General features: G+C 39.6%; 1 long non-coding RNA gene across 1 annotated transcript; it reads left to right on the top strand.

Annotated features, from left to right (window-relative positions):
- Positions 1–14,265: 14,265 nt before the first annotated feature.
- Positions 14,266–17,770, top strand: LOC146766383 (uncharacterized). The gene is made up of 2 exons (XR_014957742.1): positions 14,266–15,869; positions 15,972–17,770. It is a non-coding gene; the product is annotated as an uncharacterized LOC146766383 (long non-coding RNA).
- Positions 17,771–18,828: the final 1,058 nt, after the last annotated feature.

The following is an 18,828-nucleotide window of genomic DNA, read 5'->3' as shown; positions in this document are numbered from 1 at the left end:
CTAATCTGCTATAGATTCTCAGCTATGTTAATTGGCCTAACTTGATGGAAGCCGAATTCAGTAGTGGTTTATATACCTGAGGATCTGGCCTATCTTTATTTTTTCCCTTTGAGAAATCTACCTTGCTGTTCTGTTTCATTCTTTGTTTTGATCTCCATTCTTTTTCCTGTTGTCTGTTTAGTTGAACTTTAACCACAAAAAAAAAAAAAAAAGAAAAAAAAGGTAAAAAACAAACATTATTTTAAAAGATTTATATATGTGCACCTATCTGAAAGACATTTTGTTAGGGACTATCAGCTTTGAGAAAACAAGTCAGAGATGTGGTAATTAAACTTCCATGCATAAATTCCTTATTTTGTCTCCCCACTTGAGATACCCAGAGCCTGTTGGCTTTCACAGCACTTGACATTTTGATAGCCTTTGCATTTTAAGCCAGTTTCATTTAATCTCATTCAACACCTAGTTCAATTTAATTTCATTTTTGGATTAGTGAAACAGGGACTGAATGCAGCTTAGAAAAGTTTGATTTCCCTGAGTTGGAGAGCCTCAATTAGGAAATCCCTTTTAAAGGCAACAAGGCAATCTAATTCTTGGTGCAAAATTTAGAAGCTTTACACATATCATAATGCAGATTTTGTTACCTCTTTTGTTGTCTACCTTACTGTCTACTCAGTATATACTGAGTAAAACAAGAGAATTAACACCCTCATTAACTTTGTAACTCCAATGCATTTGTGGAGAATCAGGTCTTAGAATCTGTAAAAGAGCCTCTCCTGCTTTTACACCTTCTACAGATTTATTTGGACTATTTGAGTTTTAACCCATGGCTATGGTGAATCAACATCAGCATCTCTGGTTCTTCTCCAAGAAGACTAGAATGTTGATAACAGGAGGTTTCTTCATTTTCTGAGATTATTGATAGTACAAAAATGATTGGTCTCATCCTCATACTGGGTTGTTAGTTGTTTATTACACTGTGCTAGAAGTAATTGCCCAGCATTTGGGACGTAAATGTTCCTGTGTGATTTCTTATTAATTAGCCTGACCAAAATTTAAACATCCTAAAAAGAGGGGAAAAAAATATAAAGCTACATAGGACAGGGAAAAAATAATCAGATGATGTTGTAAATAGCGTATATATATATGTATATAAATATATACATATCTTATATCAAATCCATGGGATTTTCTTTGATTCTATATTTTATTTCAACCATGATTACCATATTCTTCATCTAATAAAAAGATACAGTTCACACTCCTCTATAATTTCTTCTCTGCAAAGAGACTCCACACCATGAAGCCCATCAATATAGCAAATATTTCCTCATGACAACATCACTCTCTGTGCTGAGAGGGGCATGATAGGAAGAGAAATGAGCATATACTGGTGTCATTACTAGCTGTGTTCTACTGTTGGAGTTCATTAACACAGAAGGAAGCTACAGCCAAGACCTTCCTATGAAAATTTGTGACATTAAATGGCCTGCATGGTACCAAAATCACATTTCAACCAACAAGGTGCTATATAGAATTTGCTACATTTACATACTTGATTAAGAATATATTAGTTATGAATTCTGTCAATTTACTAAAGAACAACTTAATGTCACAAAAAGATCAGTTAAACATTGTTATTTTGGTAGCTTTTTACAGTGATGGTCTTCAATAGCCACTTTCTGTAATCATAGATTGTAGCGTCTATATATTTGAATTGACTTGCATATTGTCTGCCTGTTCTAGGTGGAAAATACTTATTTGATAACATTTATGGTTTAGAATCAGTGGATTTAGTTACTCTCCTCTTGTGCTGTTCCTGACTGAATCAGCAATGTTGTGCTGTAACAAAACACAATGAGTGCTTATGGTTTACAAAATCAGATAGAATGAGCAAGAACAGCAAATATTCCATAGAGAATTTGTGGATTCTGTTGAGATGTGTGTCTCTCACTGTTACCAGTTTATGGCAGGCTCTGTCCCTTGCAAGTCTTTCCATGAGAAATATGTAATTAAAAGACCTGAGGCTTTTGATCTTGTTTTTCATCCCAGGCTCATTAATCTTCAAAACTTTTGCATTTGGATGTTTTCATGGATAAAGCACATTCACCATTGTAATTGTTACACATGAGACACTGTGGGACTTTTCATATTGATTAGACACATTATCCTGCTATGAGTGACTAAAAACATCCTGCAAATTGTACAAAGATGTAAAATTGCAATAGAAGGCAATCCCACAACACTGTGTGATGCAACATCTGTTGGGATTTTATTTAATGCCATGACTGACCATGTGATCAAAAGAATTTGTAGACTCCATGGACTAGACCTGATTGAGAATAAAATTTTCTAATGGATGATTTTTTTGAAAAGAGGTAGAAAAATAGTGAATATATAAAGTAGAGCTGAAGCTTTAGTAAGCGCAGAAGATCCCCAGATAAAATCTGCTGTCTAAGGGGAAAAGGGATTCTGGAGGGGTTGACAGTTACTTAAGGAAGAAATATTAAGACTAGCAAAAAACAGAGCAAAAGCTCTCCTAAGAAATGAAGGCACAGGAAGATTAGTGACACACCAAGCTGGCTAAATAATGATTTCTTCAATGACTTGATGATGAGAAAAAAGCCTATAGAAAAGAGAAAAAAAAGTCAAAGTATTAAGAGTGTAAATATAAAAAAAATAGCACAATAAGGAAATATAAGGAAAACATCAAAAGACCTGGTAGAGCTCACAAGAATAAAGGCAGGATTCTGTAAGTACATTAATAGAGAGAAATGAAGGGAAGAGCTGATCTGCTCCTGAGATGAGAAGGAAAAGAAGTGACAGCGGATGTCTTTAGAAGGTCAGAGTGTTAATATCTCTTCTGCATCAGTCTTAACTATAAAGCTGTGCTGTGATAATTTTAAAGGAACTAACATTAGTGTTAAAGGAAAAAGGACTTGTGGTAGAGGGAAAGATCAGAGCAGAGACTCTTTTGTAAATTGGGTGCTTCCACATCAGCTGATCTGGGAGACACTCACTCAAACTACTTGAGAGAATTGACTGAAGCTGTTGGAGGCAGCAGGGGCTAAACAGGGGATGGCTAAAAGTCCAAAAAAGTGAAAAATGAGAAGGTATTTGGCTATTTAAAGAAGATGAGAAAGTGAGAGGCTTGCTTATGAATGAGATGGGAACAAATAATGAAACCATCTCTTTCTAAATACACACAATTAGAGAAAGGAATGATAGAACAGAATCATGAAAGAGATAATGTCAAAACACCATTTCTTTTGTTATATCAGTTGTTTTTTCTATAGATCATTTTTTAATAAAACATGTAACTCCATCGAATAGCAGGATATTCTCATTGGCAAGCTAAAAATATAGTCTAGAAGAAACCGTTATATAATACCCTAGAGAATCATGTCCAGAAAGTATTTTTTAGTGTCCCATTAACTAACTGTGAAGATTCACTGGGAGTGATGATGTAGAAATTTAAGCAGGATATTAGGAAAATAATTGTTCCAGGTACATTTTGCTGGAGAAATTATCTTGCACAATTACAGAATGTCATCACTTCTAGCAAAAAATTAGTGTACTTACCTCAGAAATAGATACCATAAAGGTGGGTTTGGTTTTTTTTCCCCATGGGACAGAGAATAGAACTTTTAGAACTTTTATTTTAATATTTGTATTCTAAAAATATCATTTTTAATATTTTCAAGAAAAAAACCCACAGCATAGTTTTATTTTCTCCACATAAATTAATAAGATTGTTTAAATTCTTTATGGGTTAGTTATGGTTTGAACTTCCAGAAATTTCTGTTGCTCAAACATACTTCTTAGCCCAAATTCAATTTTAAATTGAATTTCCTGTAATTGATTATTCAGAAGGTTTGAAAAACAAATTATGTCTGATCCATTTGTAGGCTTTCACAGCTTCAAGTCATTGCTTTGTCCTTGGAACCTATTGCTCAAAACCTACAGTAATAATTAAAGAACAGGATTTAAAAATGTATGACTTTATATGACACCTCCCTAATAGTATTATACTTAATGTTCTGATATCCAGGGCACTGGTATTTCAGATCTCCTTGGACTGTTCTTCCTGAAGCAGAGGGGAAGGCCACTGTCCTCTCTCCATCACCTTTAAACACAGCCCAGCCTGATGATGATAAACACACAGGGCTGATCATGAGGCTTCACATCTGGATGTGATTATCTCAACTTATTTGTGCTGAGTGTGTGTATAAAACTAAAAGAAGAACTTCTGTGATCCTCACTAATAATAAAATGGTGCTGGAAAATCCTGCCTCTCTCAGATTTGATTTGGTCCTGTCATAGATTTATGTATCTGGAAGTATTGATCACTCATAAAATGGATGAGGAGCCAGACAAAAAGCAGGTGTGAGTTGTGTGTTTAATATCACTTTCCCTTGCCCTCAAGGTAACAGACATGCTGGAGTGCACCAGTGTGTGGCAGTGGATCTCCAGCTGAAGGTAAACACTGAAATAATTGATATTTACCATCTTGGTGTATTTACAAAGTGACATGCTTTAACATGAGTAATAATCTCCATGTCCCTTCCAGCTGTGCAGTTTAAGCACAAACTCTCACCTCAATTTTAAAATAAATCATAGAATGACTTCAGTTGAAAGGGACATTAAAGATCATCTTATACCATCCCCTGTCTACCTTCCTCTATCCTGGGTTGCGCCAAGCCCAGCCCAACCAGATCTTGGACACTTCCAGGGGCAGCCTCAGCTTCTCTGGACAACTGTTCCACTCTGGTTTTTTTTTTTGGTTTTTTTTTTTCTTAAAACATAGATTCACCAGATGCAGATTCCATTTCCTTTCCACTGCTACCTGTGCTGTTTCCTTTTCCACCCTGTCCTGCACTCACCAATTGAACAAGAAGAATTCTGGATTTTGTTCTTGCCCAAATGGGGGGAACGTACAGAATCTTCAGGAATCACACTGCACAAGGTGATGCAAAACTATATCTGAACATAATTATAAAAATCATAGCTGCATATTTTTCATATGTATTTAAGATCATGATGGTCACAGAACTGCAGAATCCTTGCAGTTGGAAAACACCTTCAAGATCATGGAGTCCAAACTTTGACCAGTCCTCACCTTATCACCTAGCACAGAGCACTGAGTGCCATGTCCAGTCATGTTGTGAAGGAAAGAAATGTGTCACCCTGCTTTTCTGTAGCAAAAATAGTGTGAGCTCTTTTCCCCATTGGAGATTCTATCCATGTAGCCAAGAAAATGTAAAGCCAGTTCTTTCACTCAAGAGTTCATTTGAGAACTTCCATGAAATGCATTCCCAGGTGTCTCATCAGAAGCTCTCTGGTAAGGCTCTCTTGTGTCACTGCTGTGACAGGACAGGGGAAGGGCAGTGTGATCATAGTCACCTGTTCCCTGCAGCCTGGGTGAAGCACCTGCAGCTCCAAAGAATCATCTTTACATATCTGTGAAAATCCTGGGGCTGTTTCTGTTCCCCTGAGCCTGAAGAGCCCACCCTGAAGCCCTTCAGTCCCCGTGTGTGGTGTGGATTTGTGGAGGAGTCTGGTATCTCTGTATTGCAGGAGATCCAGAATTCCTGAACAACTGACCAAGAGGATCAAGTAGAAGCTGTTTACTCTTTACATTACACACACTTTTACAGATTCTACAAACTTCTAAGTACACACTTCTTGATTGGTGCCTTTGCCTTGTTCACTCATTTTCTGGTTCTATTTCTCAGAGTATATAATTGATTACAGTCCAGGTGTAGCACAGTCCCCTGTAATCTAGTTCTTGCAGTCTTGATATTTGGTTTCTCAGCCTCTTATTTCTTAATTTTAGTACAATTTATGTTCCAATAGCCTTGACGAATTCCTGAGGCTTTAATAACAAACTTAGAAGCAGACTAGCTGGTGAATACCGTGGCCCAACCCTTGCAAATACACAGTGAAATATGCAGTGAAATATGTCCTATGCTGTAGGACGGGAAGAACATTTTGGAAGGTTTATTCCTCGGAGGTCAGGTAGCTGAAAACATGGATCAGAGGCATTTCCAGTGAGGCTGCTCTGACAGTGTACACACTCCTCTGGTAATCAGGGTTAGGAAGGCAACAAATAAAAGTGTCAGGAAGGCAAAATTAAAGATCCATCATGAAAGGACAAGGCAAGGGAAAGTTTTTAATAAGTGGAGGAGTTAGTTTTCTTCTAATTAATGACATTAATTTGGCTGACTGAACTGTGTTCAGGGACTTTGATTTATCATCTGGTCATCAAAAGGCTTTACAAGCTGACACCTCCTCATTTCTGCTGCCAATTCACAGAGGTGCAACACTGCAAACTTATGCTACTGATTCCAGTATCCTCTATGCACAACCAAATGAAGAGGAACTTAAAGTAAATCACTTGATCCATAATGTGAGAATGATGGCCAATTAGATTAGGGCTGCAGGATTGGAGAATGGAGTTAACTTCAAATTTGGAGAGATCAGAGGGGTTAAAACAAACAAGGATGTTGGTCAAGAACTTCCAAACTTTCTGAGCCTCCGAACTTAAGGCAGTTTTTCATTAAAAAAAATCCCTTTTATTGAAAATGAATTTTTTGCAGGTAAAGATAACAAAGTTTTCTGAAGGACACTTCTAAAATAGTGTAACTAGATTAAGGAAAAGTGAGTACTATGAAACTGCTTTTCTTAGGAAGGAGATCTATTTCCTTCCAGAGGATACTCTATGGTGCAATAATGTAATACATACAAAATGAGAAATCACTTGTCTGAAGGTTTTAAGTGCGGGAGCTTGTGATGTTGGTCCAAAAATGGAATATGTGTTTCTTAAATGCTAGTGTAGAATGATTTTTAAAAGCCAGGGCTTGTTAATGGGTATCAAACCACATTTGCTAAAGCTGTCAGTTCTCTTCCCTCTATATTTAGAGGAGATAATAGGTGTGATACATGATTCATCATGCTCAGCCTCCTTCCTTATGCAAACACGAATAAACTCAGATATGAGAAGAACTGAGACATGGCTTTCTGCCCTTTATTCTGAATACAAATCTCTTTCCATTGCTGACATTGAGGAATCCCAAAGATGTAACACAAATAAAGACAAGCAGATATCAGTAGCACATTGTGAGTTATGCATAATTAATTTTTTTCTTCAAGAACAGTGTGACAGGAATGACCTCTCACAAAAAAGCTAGGATAAAAAAACTGTCTGTTAATTATTGTGCATTATTTAAATTGACATAATCCTTAGAGATGAAGCTGGTATTGTTGCTTGTTAGAATTGACAGTTTTTGCATGAAGAATTCTGTTTTCGGTAGCTTTAACTATAAATCTGCAAAGGACCAGCCAATATTTTTTGTATGAAAATTGTGCTGCAGTACAATTCCCTACACTCCCAAATTCCCTTCATAGTAGACAACTGATAACAGGGTGAAAATTTCCAAAGGGAAAATGGTTATGGAAGGTTTTGTTTTATTGTACCAAAGAAAATGGCAATTTTGTTTCTATAAAAAGTGCCAGTAGTTGATGTTTTAAAACTGGAACATGATCTCTGGCAGATTAAAGTGTTCATTGTTGGCAAAGCTGCCTGGCTTTGAAAAATATCATATTATTCAAGTTATAGTTGGGTCAAGCTGGACCATTTCTAAGGCCCAGCAATATAAAAACAAAAAGACCTGTTCTCACTCTAATCCTATTTAGAAACTGAAATAAAAAACAAGCCTTTGGTGTCTATTTATTCCAATGTCTGAAAACCCTGGCTGGCCATGACAGACCATGATAGTCCCCTGTTGCTATCAGTTAAATGCAGTTGCATGCAGGAGAGTGGTGAAGGCTTGGTTTTTAGCAAAATTATTGCTAAATTGCTAAACCAATTGGTGAGACCTCCTCTAGACTTTTACATATTATTGTGAACATGCTCAGTCCTCCTCTGGGCTCTCTCAGCAGCTCCAGGTCCCTCCTGTGCTGGCCAGGCTGGGGCAGCTCTGCAGGGGGGTCTCCCCCAGGGCAGAGGGGCAGAACCCCCCTGGATTTATGTAAAGCTCAGTGCCCACCAGAAATCATCAGCTGCATTTTAAAGAATTGACTCTAAGATGATCTTACAATGCTTTTCAACACACAGGACACTTTATTCCTTGCAGTTTCAGGTGAGAATTTTGGTAACACTGTCCACTTTCAGTCTGAATTTTGCCTGGTCACAGCTGAACCTTGTGTGCTTTGTGAACTTTGGAAATTGCAAATCGGCGTTTCCCTGCCTTCTGCGTGCTCTTGGAATGTGCACCTGCACCTGGATTTGTAAGGTGTTTTCAAAGGCTTCTGCTTTAAAGGTTAAGATATGTAGTTTCTGATAAATATGCACTATATTAATCTTTCACCATACTGAGGAACATTTATTTTTCAGTTCTTTAACAGGATGCTCCATGCACACCACAGGAGTGACAGCAGAGGATTTTTGGCCTGTCAGCTGCACATGCTCGTCTGGTTTAGAGTATGGCAAATTACTTTGCTCAGGACAGAAGGCACAATAAGTGTCAAACAGTCAATTAGCAGTATGACTAAAAAGATTCCTAAGCCGAGTTCCTGTAGGCTCAATTTCTCTGCCTATAAGGATACAACAATAAGATAATTAACATTGACAGCTTCAAATAAGTTACCCTAAATGTAGCTAAGTAGACACTCATGTATAAATTGAAAGCTTTTGTGCATCTGTGTGTCTGTGTAAATGGTTTCTTAAGAAAACACACTGGTATTTTTGAGAGAAATTCAGAACACTGACATGAGAATGATAAAAACTGAACTATTGGAGACAGCCCAGAGGGGCACAGGAGGAGCAGGGGATGGAGCAGCTCTGCTGGGAGGAAAGGCTGGCACAGCTGGCATCGCCCACCTGCACAGGAGGAGCTTTGGGCTGAGCTCAGGGTGCCCTGCAGGGCCTGGAGGAGCTGCAGGAAAGATGGAGAGAGACAATTGCCAAGGGCTGGAGGGACAGGACACAGGGAATGGCTCCCAGTGCCCCAGGGCAGGGCTGGATGGGATGTTGGGAATGAGGAATTGTTCCCTGGCAGGGTGGGCAGCCCTGGCCCAGGTGCCCAGAGCAGCTGTGGCTGCCCCTGGATCCCTGGCAGTGCCCAAGGCCAGGTTGGACACTGGGGCTGGAGCAGCCCGGGACAGGGGAAGGGGTCCCTGTGATGTCTTGAGAGGCTGAATCTGGTACAGAGCCTGGACAGAGTTACAGAATAAAGCAGGGATTTGCTAAAAGGCCTCAATGGATCCACCTTGGGCAGCACAAGAGCCCAGCCAGGCCCACACCCAAGATGCACCCAAACAGTCCCAGAATGGATGATGGGCCAGCAAGTCTCTCACTTTTATAAGTTTTAGTCCATTTTCAGATTGTAAATTTTCTAGTTATGAAGTTTGCCTCTTCTTAGTTCCCTACTGTTTATACTTTTTGGCCTGAGGCTTGTAATGGCTGTCCTTGGTCTCAAGCTGGAAAAGGATTGTTTTTCTACCTACCCTGTGAAGAGAATCTACCAACACTTAATATGAAGCTCAGAGCTACACCCCTAGGCAGAGCAGACTCTAAAAAATATGAAAGCTAAAACTGAAAGCATCACCTGCTCATGGCAGGGGGTGGCACTGGATGAGCTTTAAAGTCCCTCCCAACACAAACCATTCTCTGAGTCTCTGCTGCAGTACTCCAGGCCAGGTGAATTTCTGTGTATTTTTAATCAATTCTCTCTTGCCCTGTTGCTTACACAGTGTTTTTCTTTTCCCTGTTAAAATTGCTGAATTTGACTGCAACCCACTTTCTTCTGAAATACTGGAATTGGAATGTCTCCACTGAGATTTCTCAGATACATATTTGTGAAAAGTCTAAGTTAAAAACATGGAACAAATAATAGTGAGGACTGCTTTCCTCAGAAAAATTCATTAAAAGGGTGTATCGATATGCTGCCTTTAAATGGTAATATTTGAAAATTCAGTTGTGCATTTAAAGTGTCCTCAATTTAAACATGTGCTCACATTCACTGCATAGCAGAATTTGCCCAACAAATTTTAAATAAAACACTGACTTCCTTTCTTTTTTAAAAATTATCCTAAATTTGAGTAGATACTGCTTTTTCTTCTATCTGATCTTCCTCTTTGCCTTTTTAGTACCAATTCCTAAGCTGCTTATGCATGCTTTATTTTATGCACTGACACTGTTCTGAGGATGGATGAGTGCATGCAAAAATTTTTGAAGTGGGGACAAAAGAATCAAGTTCTTGGTAAAGCAGGAGAATTTTATCTTGGCTATTAAAATGGCACAGACACATAAAAATGTCTGAACTTCTCTATTTATCAGTTTTCAAAGCATCCAAGCGTTGCAGTCAGAACAGTTACAGCAACTGGTTGCTGGGTCTACACAGGTATCATATTTGTAACCATTAGTATGCAGACAGCAGATGATTAAATGCATTTGTGATAAAATGTGACACCATATTATAAATGAGAATGGAAAATGAATTTATAACCATACATCATGTATTAAAATATATGTGACAAGCTCAGACTGATGAAGACAATGCCAAAATAACAAATACTGGATATGTCAGTTTTATCTTAAAAAGAAAAGATGTTTTCTTCATGTTCTATTCTATGTCTTTTTTGTTGTTGCTTAAATTCATGTGTCTCAGCAAAAAATGACAACAGAGGTGTGGCTATGGCACATCTGTTAACTTTTGATGGATGTCAGTCAGTAGTCCTTTCTAACATTAAATAAGACTGTGAAATTCTTGTCCAGAAAATTTAATATAAATTGGATTGACATGATCTCTTTAATAATAATAAATATTTTTCCAAAATTTTTCTATAAAAATGTGAAAATTCTATCCAATTAATATAAAATAATTTACCCTTGAAGATGTAAGAGGTTTCACTGTAGTTTTATTACAGGTTCATTGTCAAGGAGCCTGAAAGGAATTTTTGAGATCATCTGGGCACATAGACCATCTTTTCAGTCTTGGGCATAAGAGAGGTCCCAGACCTGGTGGACTGTCCTATAATTCATCTTTCTTAGAAGATTTATTAATATTTTCACTAAACTTGTGTGTTTGTTCAGAAGATCCCAGGTTAGGCAGACCCACATCTTCAATGTATACACTATTTTGTGTGTAAACTCAAATAGGGAATTCTGTTTTTCCTGGATCAGAGATTTTATCATTCCAAGCTTTAAATCCTTATCTAATTTCTTGCTTTAAGCACTCTGTTTCAGTTGATTATTAGTCCTGCACAAGCAGAATTAGTCCAGTGGGCTTTAAGACAGTGTCAGATTGATAACAGAAAAGTCATTGAGATGTATATTCTCAGCTGAAGGTTCATGGACAGAAGGCTTTTTGGAGACTCCAAAAAAAAAAAAAAAAAAGAAAAGCTCTTGAAATCTCAGGCAAAAATATGTAGTCCTTAAATGTTGTGTAGAAAAGGGAAATACTTTAAAAAACCAAAACCACCCAAACCCACATCAGTTTTATGTGAATTTATCCTTTAAATAACTCACAACTTCTCTTTAGAAAAATATTTATTAATTATATTTAAACCCACAGGATGCAAAGTTTGATTAGATAATTATATGTACTGTGTATAATACAGTTGACTACTGTAAAGAATAATTCTCTACACAACATGAAAATGAATTTTGTTCATGTTTTTAATCTTAATTTTTTTTTTTTTTTGCAATTTACTTTTATTTCCTTTCTATTTAAAGGCACTAATCAAGGTTGGCAGGAATTATTAGGTTCTTTTATGAACATGCAGGAAAAGACAAAGTTTTAGCTGAATTATTTTAAATCAGGACACAAAAAACCTCATGGAACAGGTACAAGCAGATAAATCTATTTATCTAAGGTCACACAGAAGGTTTGTGGTAGAGCTTGGAGTAGAAGTCCTGATATTTGACTTCCAGTATCAGAGTCCTAATAAATAATTCATGTAATTTCTATTTTTATCTCCTTGCAGAATTGTCATGAGTGTGCTCTGAGACAGTCTGTATTCATTCCAGAACTAGTTTTTGCAAAAAGCTCAAATATTGTTTGATTATGGCTGTCTGATGTTCTCCATCCTAATTCCTGTTTCATGGATGGTTATATGGAAATGTAAGGCCTTTTTCCCCCAACATACAAACCTCAGTCACAGATGAGACCACCCCAAATTCAGTGGGGCTGAGGTGGGGTTGTGCAGAGGAGAAAATGCTTAGGGTTACTCGCAAAAAATAAAGTTATTAGCACTGGCAACATGAAACACTTCTCATTGTTTCTCTCTTCTGGATAGTCACCACAGTGCTGGTTTTAAACCAATTTATCAGAATTTAGGTAACAGTAATTTAAAGTATCTAAACATATAAGATTTAGTTGAATAGAAAATTTAGTGTCACTTTCTGAAACTATTTTTCCTAGAAATGTTCAGTCATTCAGTAATGAAAAAATTGAGAGTGAAGTAAAATTTCTATTAAAATTCAAATGACTATTCATGGAAAATACTTTATTCATTCTACTCTGATATTTATATATTTTACAGAAATATATATATGCCCAGACAGTCTGGACTAGGTTTCCTGTGTGCATGACTGTAAATCTAGGGGGAAATGCAGTAAAATTCAGAAATTACTTTCTCAATCTACAGCTTTGGCCTCGTTTACATTATGTCCTCCACCATTTTTTTATTTTAGGAGAGAAAATATTCTGATGGTTGCATAATTAAACCTAGGGAAACACCTCTGATAGTCATAGAAAATGTAAAAAAACCCTAATTAACTAGATAATGTTTAATGTAGTTTCTGAAATAAGAATGAAAAGCAAGTACTCAGGAACATATATTTTATTTTCTGCCTTAAGTTTGTTTGCACAACACAAGGGTCTGGCTTTGGAAGTGCTTTCTTAGCCAAGAGGTGGCCACTACTTTTTGCATTTGGCATCTTTCACTCAGTTAGGAAAAGAGGGTTTTCCTTCAGGGAAAAAAGCCCAGACTACCTGAGCAAGGTCTGGGTCGGGCTGTGCTCCCAGGGAACAGGGACAGGAGGAGAGGGAACGGCCTCAGCCCTGTGAGAACAACTGAGGGAGCTGGGGTTGATTAGTCTGGAGAAAAGGAGACTCAGGGGTGACCTTATCACTCTGTACAGCTCCTGAAAGGTGGCTGTGCTTGATTTATTAAAAATATGGATATTGATCTAGTATCGATATCCAACTGTGATGGACAAAAACTCTCTAACAGTTTAAAGTTAGAAAATGAATGTTACTTTGACGCTGGGCAGCGTGTGGGATAGCTCCCAAATCCACACCGCAGCTTCCAGGTGATTACAGAGCCTTTTTATCCATACAAGTATTGAATACCCAAAATACAAATACCTATTCATAATTTTGGTTTATCCTATTCCTCGCTTTGTATGCTAATCACTTCAAAAGCCATTAAGCACGTGTAGTTTGTTCCTTGAAATGGGTCGGCGTCCCTTTCATGGGGAGGGGTCCCAAAATGAGGAAGTAAATGAAGTCTTCCTTGTTCTGACCTTTCCACCTTTTCAATGCAAATATGACAAATGAACTCTTGGTAGAACTCCCATTCCTTGTCTTCAGTTGGTTTCAGAACAGAGGAGGCCACAATTGTCTTATGTCCCTAAAAGCTCTTTGTCAGTTTCTATATTCTTCATTATAAAGCCAGCTAACTAAACATTGTGCTGACAAGCAATCAATTATTAGTTAACTACTAACTCCTAACTTCATCAAGGACTACTCATTTATTTTAATTAACTTTAGTAAGGCTTATCTCTAACTAAAATCTTAGCTCCAAAATCTCTAAATTCCTTAAAGTTTATATTTCATACTCAGGTGGGGTTGGTCTCTTTCTCCAGGTAGCACTGACAGAACCAGAGGACATAGTCTCAAGCTGTGTCAAGGGAAATACAGGCTGGTTATGAGGAAAAAGTTTTTTACAGAAAGGGTGATAAAGTTCTGGAGTGGCTGCCCAGGGAGGTGGTGGAGTCACCATCCCTGGATGTGTTTAAAAACAGACTGGATGTGGCACTGGGTGCCAGGGCTTAGTTGAGGTGTTGGGGCTGGGTTGGACTCGATGATCTTGAATGTCTCTTCCAAACTGGTCATTCTCTGAAATCTGTGAATTCAGGCTGGGCCAGGGCAGGCTCAGGTGGACTCCAGCAGGAATTTCCCCATGGAAAGGGTGCTCAGGCCCTGTCAGGGCTGCCCAGGGAGGTCTGGAGTGCCCATCCCTGGAGGTGTCCCAGGAAGGGCTGGAGGTGGCACTCAGAGCTCTGGGCTGGGGACAAGGTGGGCATCGGGCACAGCTGGGACTCCATGGCCTTGGAGGGCTTTTCCAACCTCACTGGTTCTGCAACTGGAGCAATTAATTCCAACATTTAACAACCCTGAGCTAGCTCAGTTACTTAGTGCATGGTGCTGGTAACACAAAGTTGTGGCTGGGTCTCCACATTGTTTGACTCAACGATCCTTTTGAGTCCTTTCTAACTCAGAAAATTCTGTGATTCTATGAACCCTTTTTAACAACCCATCACATCATTTCCGTGCAGAAATTCCTGCTGGAGTCCACCTGAGGCTGCCCTGGCCCAGCTGAGGCCGTTCCCTCTGCTCCTGTCCCTGTTCCTGGAGCACAGCCCGACCCCCCGGCTGTCCCCTCCTGGCAGGAGCTGTGCAGAGCCAGAAGGGCCCTGAGCCTCCTTTGCTCCAGGCTGAGCCCCTGCCCAGCTCCCTCAGCCCCTGCTGGGGCTCCAGCCCCTTCCCCAGCCCCGTTCCCTGCCCTGGATGTGCTCCAGCCCCTCCAGGTCCTTCCTGAATTGTGCAAATTCACACTGCTCTTATCTCCATTTTTTTGTGTATCAAAAAAATGCAGCAGCATTTTCTGTTGGTGTGGCTGGGATTTAATACCTGATGAGTACATTCAATATTACAGAGAAGTATTTCTTTGGAAGGTAGTCTTGGTAACCACAGCAGAAGTGTCACAATAGAGAACTGTCATGCTTAATTGTTCAAATTATACTGTGACCGTTATTTACCAAATATAGAATTAAATACTTTACGTATAATTGCTAAAGAAATTGAAACAGAAAATTATACAAATAGAGAGTAGGAATTCTGTTAAGTGAACTATTTGTACTCATTATCTTCAGTACCGTTATTCTGTGGTCAGAAATATACATTAGCTCTGATGAGAATGTGATGTTTTCAGGGAAATATTATGGTGCTGTTAATAAGATAAATTGTTTCAAAATAGCCTCTAAGACACCTTGATGTTGTGTGTCACATTTTAGAATATCCATACCTTATTTTCCAGTGAATGAATTAGCTGTCATTTTATCCCCATCTGTATATTTTATCACCTATTACCATGTTTTGCTTCAATAAACATCAGGAGCAAGTCAAACATAGAACATAAATATCTACATGAGGTGGGAATGGCCGAATACATATTCCCACAATAGAAAAATAATTTTCTTCATCAGCAGTTGTTCAGGTCCCTAATCCAGAGGACAGAACCTTGACTCCTGTGGTAATATTTATTATCTCCTTCAGCCTTCCTTCTTCTGTGTATTTTGTAGGTCTGTGTATGGAACCTGTGTAAGGAAGACACATGATTTTGAGAAATGTTCCATACTTTTTGTCGTGGTTTGACATGGAAAGATAATTTTTTCCGGAAGGAAGGGGTCAATTTAGATATTGACCAATTGAAAGTAGACACGCCTCTGAGAACACAGAGGGGTTGAAAGCAGAATTCCCAGGGGAACTCGCTCTCTTTGGTTCCGGTCAGTGTGCAGTGCAGACCTTCCCCCGCCCAGCCACGAGCTGGGTGGGGGAGGGGAAGCCCATGGCCTGAGAAAGGTAGGCCGAAAGCCCCAAGAGTAGTGAAAGGACTGGAACCGGGCTGGCCCCTGCAGATGGAAGGGTGGAAGAAATCTGAGATGTCTCCATTTCCCCCCCCAGAGTTCCTCTCCCGAGAGGGAGAGAGAAAGCCGCAAGGAAGGAAGAGCGGGGGGAGCTGCTGCAAAGTGCCCAGTTGTGTGGGAGTTGCTAGATGTCCGGGCATCGAGCCATCCTGGGAGTTCGGACTTTTAACCCTTTCTTGAGAAAATGAAAGCTTTGTGAATTTTCCTTTCCCCTCCTCAGTTTGAAAGAGAAGAAGAGGAACACCTTGGACCCTGGGATGGGATGTTGGAAAGAAGAATTCTAGATGGGAGGGGGACAAGGAGTGGCTTTTGGCTGAACTTTTCCGTGTTAGCCACAACCTGAACCAAATCTTCTCCGTCAAGAAGGACTGTGTTTTGGAAAGATGCCAGTGAGTCAAGAGACCTGCTTCAGCTGAGAAAAAGACAAAAGTAGAGTAAACAGAGAAAAGGTTAGGGAGTTTGTGGTGGCGCCCCCTTGCCCTGGAAAGGAAAGAAAAGAGAAGAAGATCTCTGTTCTTGAGCCCTCGGCCCCAGGGGAAAATGGGGGGGACTGTGGTCCCAAACAATGAAAAACTGAACTGTTGTTTTCTCCCCTCTTGGCAGGGCATCCTTGAAAAGAAAAATCCTAAAGGCAGTCTGACCATCCATGCATTGGTGGTGAGAGCACTGTGCATAGAAAGGAGAAGGGTCACCATGGCAAACTTTTTCTCCGGGCGGTGCCATGTGTGACATGGAAACACAGGATGTGGAGCTGTGTTTCTTGGGGGAGTCTGTGGCACAGGAGAAACTCTGTTCCCTCGATGGACTAAGTATCGATTGCTTGAAGGGTAGAAACCTGATTGGAGTCCAGATTGTGTCTCACTGTGGTTTGTTGGAGTTGGGTGGTGGGGGGAGAAATGTTTTGCAAGGTTTTCATTTGATCTTTGTGTGGTTTTTTTCCCCCCTTCTTTAATTTTCTCTTTTCTTTAGTAGTAGTAGTTTAATAAAGTTTTTTTCCTGTTATTAAGCTTGGGCCTGCTTTGCTCTATTCTAGATTCCACTTCACAGCATTCAAAGTAAAAATCACATTTTCATGGGGGCACTGGCATTGTGCCAGTGTCAAACCATGACACTTTTTATGGGTGTTGGTCTCTTCTCCCATGTAACAATGTTTTCTCAAATGTAATTTAGCTGCTTTCAAACATTTGAATATATGAGACTTTTCCAGTAGAAATATATAATTTGGATGCCAGTATGGTAATCAGAGACAGACTAATATTAATATAATGAATAATAATGTATAAAATATGAAGTGAAATAGCACAGGAATTGACTCCCCAGCTTAACACGGAATACACATTTGGACTGTAGCTGTGTTTCTTTTTCAGCTAAATAAATTTTAACTTGGCTAAAATCAATATAGCTAAGGATAATTTAATGAAAAGACACAAATTGTATTTTCTTTTCTCTTCAAAATAAATTAATTCACTAGGTACTTTATCTTGTTTAAAACTCAGCCCCAGAGATACCAAATAAAGTTATTTTAATGTGGAAAAATAAACTCAGTGCAGTGAAGAGGAGTTTAACAACATTGATAAATAAAATCTAAACATCAATACTTGTTAGCATTCCTTTAACCACGCTTTCCTCTGATTTAATGAAAACCTTGCAGTATTGCTTAACACTAGAGCACTATTGATTATAAAATATTATCATTTGCTACCTGAAAGCCCAGTTTCTTCAAATATGTAAACACATAATCTAGGAAAAAACAATGAAATAAAAAAGTAAATCATCTAAATAAATTTTAGGTAAGGCAGTAATTTCACAGTAATTAATAAAAACAATAACTGGTAATGAAGCTTGGGAATGTCTTGAAAATTTGACTAGTAACTGGTTGTAATGTCAAAATTATTCAATATAGAAGGCACATTTCAACAAATTTAGTTGTTCTTCTATCTTCTTCTAAACACCTATCTTTAAGAAAACTGATACATTATTAATTCAGAGAATTACAGAATGGTTGGGTTAGAAGAGATCTTAAAGTTCATCTCATTCCACCTCCTTCCATGGGCAGGGACCCCTTCCCCTGTCCCAGGCTGCTCCAGCCCCAGTGTCCAACCTGGCCTTGGGCACTGCCAGGGATCCAGGGGCAGCCACAGCTGCTCTGGGCACCTGGGCCAGGGCTGCCCACCCTGCCAGGGAACAATTCCTCATTCCCAACATCCCATCCAGCCCTGCCCTGGGGCACTGGGAGCCATTCCCTGTGCCCTGTCCCTCCAGCCCTTGGCAATTGTCTCTCTCCATCTTTCCTGCAGCTCCTCCAGGCCCTGCAGGGCACCCTGAGCTCAGCCCAAAGCTCCTCCTGTGCAGGTGGGCGATGCCAGCTGTGCCAGCCTTTCCTCCCAGCAGAGCTGCTCCATCCCCTGCTCCTCCTGTGCCCCTCTGGGCTCTCTCAGCAGCTCCAGGTCCCTCCTGTGCTGGCCAGGCTGGGGCAGCTCTGCAGGGGGGTCTCCCCCGGGGCAGAGGGGCAGGATCCCCTCCCCTGCTGCCCACGCTACTTTTGATACAGGGCACTTCACAGGGGAGTCCTGGGGGTAGTTTTGGACACCACTATATTAAAAAAAAACCCCACTAAATCACTAGAGATTTTCCAAAAGAGGCCATGAAGTGTCTGAAGGGGCCACCCAAGGAGCTTCTGAGCCCACTGGGCTGGTTCAGCTGCAGCAGAGGAGCTGAGGGCAGAGCTCAAATATCAGCATATTCCAGGTAATTCATGCTTAAGGTATGAAAAAAAACCCACAAAAATATGAAAACTCAGATGGGGAATGCTTAGGTTTGTGTTAAAAGAAATGTCGACTTCTGTACACAGCTAAGAGCTGGAAGAGTGTCAGAGCTAAGGAACAAATTCTGTA

The sequence above is a fragment of the Lonchura striata genome, chromosome 11 (genome assembly GCF_050655825.1).
Source record: "Lonchura striata isolate lonStrDom1 chromosome 11, ASM5065582v1, whole genome shotgun sequence".
In the NCBI taxonomy this organism is placed as follows: domain Eukaryota; kingdom Metazoa; phylum Chordata; class Aves; order Passeriformes; family Estrildidae; genus Lonchura; species Lonchura striata.
This window is presented reverse-complemented; position numbering and strand designations above follow the sequence as displayed.